The sequence below is a fragment of the Carassius auratus genome, chromosome 1, assembly GCF_003368295.1.
Source record: "Carassius auratus strain Wakin chromosome 1, ASM336829v1, whole genome shotgun sequence".
Classification (NCBI taxonomy): Eukaryota; Metazoa; Chordata; class Actinopteri; order Cypriniformes; family Cyprinidae; genus Carassius; species Carassius auratus.
The window spans coordinates 24,347,815-24,350,321 of NC_039243.1; the positions used below are offsets into that span (position 1 = coordinate 24,347,815).

The 2,507-nt window shown below is 38.9% G+C and overlaps 1 long non-coding RNA gene across 1 annotated transcript; it reads right to left on the reverse strand.

Moving 5' to 3' along the window:
- Positions 1-510: 510 nt before the first annotated feature.
- On the reverse strand, positions 511-1,112 carry LOC113105316 (uncharacterized). Its single transcript, XR_003292346.1, has 2 exons — positions 1,012-1,112; positions 511-927 (listed from the first exon to the last, which is right to left on the reverse strand). It is a non-coding gene; the product is annotated as an uncharacterized LOC113105316 (long non-coding RNA).
- Positions 1,113-2,507: the final 1,395 nt, after the last annotated feature.

Here is a 2,507-nt window from a genome sequence, read left to right on the forward strand (position 1 = left end):
TTTTATGGCGGTTGGCAGACCAACTTAACGGTGCATTACCGCCACCGACTGGGCTGTAGTGTGAATCAGGAGATATTGGATCTTAAATTTTTTTTTAAAAAAAAATAATTAAATCCTACTGGCTAAATCGGTGTCTCTAAGAAACTTAAAAACAAATTGATGAATGTTACTGGATGCTTTCCCTAATAAACTGATTGACACTTCTGAGAGACTGAAAAAGCTGGTTTCTTTCTTGGCTGTACTTTGTCCACTGAAATAAAATATGCTCTACAGTTTCAAAATGACTGCAATATTGGCAGTTCCCTGTTGGATGTTTCCCTATTATCTTCAATGAAGAATTGAGCCCAGTGTGTCCTATTCTTAACCGTGTAATTATACTTTCTTCTCTTCTACTCCTACACTCTGTCCTTCCTATATCCACTTCTGGTTGTATATTATATAAATGCCTTCCTTTATCTTCATCCACCCAACACTCCTGCCATTTTGATCTTGCATATGCTTTAATGAATGTTTTAGCTTCAGATTTACTATATGGAACTTGTAATATTCTATTGTGTTTCAGTGTTTGTTTTGCAAGTTTATCAACCTCCTCATTCCCTTTCACTCCAACATGTGCAGGTACCCAGAGAAACCTGATTTTAAAATCCTTTGCATTTAACTTATGCAAAACCATAAAAATGTTATGAATTATATCATATCTTATAGATTTCCCATTTTTTATGCTTTCTAAAGCTGAATAACTATCAGATATAATCACTGAGTTATTTAACTAATTTCCCTCTACCCATTCCAAGGCCAACAAAATTGCAACCAGCTCTGTTGTGTATACTGATAAATTATCTGTTATTCTTTCCTGACATATTACCCCATTCTTTGGAATATATACTGCTGACCCAGCGTGTCCTGCCTTTGGATCCTTAGAACCATCTGTAAATATGAATGTCTATTCAGAGAAATGCATATCCAGATAATATTTAACAATATTCCTCACTGCTACTTCCTTTGACTTACTTTTTATTTTAGCGGAGCTGCTGCCTGCGTAGCAGCATCCGATTCCGCTCAGACACGTCATCCGTCACGAAAAGCATGATGGGATCGTGGAGGACTCCACTGCGAAAGACAACGAAAGCATTATACATAAATTTTGAAAATGATGCGCTTTCTAAATTCGAACTGAATATCTCACGCAGCACCTATTTTAGATACAACCAATACTTAAATAATACCATTTGCATATTTACTACCAATTAATTATTATTATTTCCCAGAAATTTCTTATTTTTACATAGTAGGGATATAATAAATCAATATCCTGGGTCTCTTTTTTAAAATAATTTAATACAGATACCCCTATATTGTGGGGTGTAATAGCGCAACACATAATCGCCATGGGGAAAATAAAATGAGAATGGATTAACTTTACACCGCTTTCCTGCTTGGAGGCGCGACTACAGAGACCATAACATCTGAATATTAATTTATATAGCTTAAGTCAACATTGAAAATAAGGGTAATTTTTCGAGTTACTCATCCAAAATACGGGAAATTTCAACATTCATCTTTTTGTTGCTATCCCTCTGCTGACAGCAAAAATTCGTATTCGTAAAATACTCCCAGATAGCAAATGACATGTGGCCCAGTTCTGGCCCACATCTCCCATATTCTTCTGGCCCACATACTGCGCGGAATGACTGCGATGACTCAACCTGAGTCTGGCTGACATATGTCAGCCACAACTGAACCAGATCTGGGCCACACACAGCAAGCCACGACTCAAATTAAAGCCGGTTTGTTGCACACGGGCCAGATCTGGCCCATAAACAGCATGACACAACTCAAACTAAAACCGGCTTGATGTGTGTGGGCCAGAGATGGCCCATATAACCTCTGCCGCTGCCAGAACTGAGCCAGATGTGCCATAGTTGGCCCAGATGAGGCCCGGATATGTATGCTATCTGGGCTGTTTTGCCGCTGTTCCGTTTCTATGATTTGCAGCTCCTGAACCCATCCATTTGTGAACTGTACATGAGACTTGACTTGTAGCTTCGGAACTATTCTGAAGTGTAGGCGCTCACAAAACCAACAAGGTAGCCGAAGATATCTGTAATGCAAAAGTGCGGCAACAAGTCTCCGTCGGTACTCCACTATTTGTTGGGAGTTTTCATATGGATCCAAACCGTTAATAGTGCCGATTTTGTCCACATTTGCGAAGCTGGCAACATGGCCGCCACGTCCCAGAATGCAACTTGGCGCCCAAGCCCTATTCAGTATAATTCTACCTCAGATGAAACATGGTTAAACATGGTTGTTTTTCCCGTCTTTTTACACCTTAATGTTCTTTGATACTTTAACATTTTATTAGTTTTCTTTTAAGTATTAAGTATCATTTTAATGCACGCACGACGCGAAAACAACTAACGTCATCACACCATGCAGATTTCAAGCGCATGCGCGGTAAACACATATGTAACGTACGTACGTGATGTACTATATATATCAAATACATA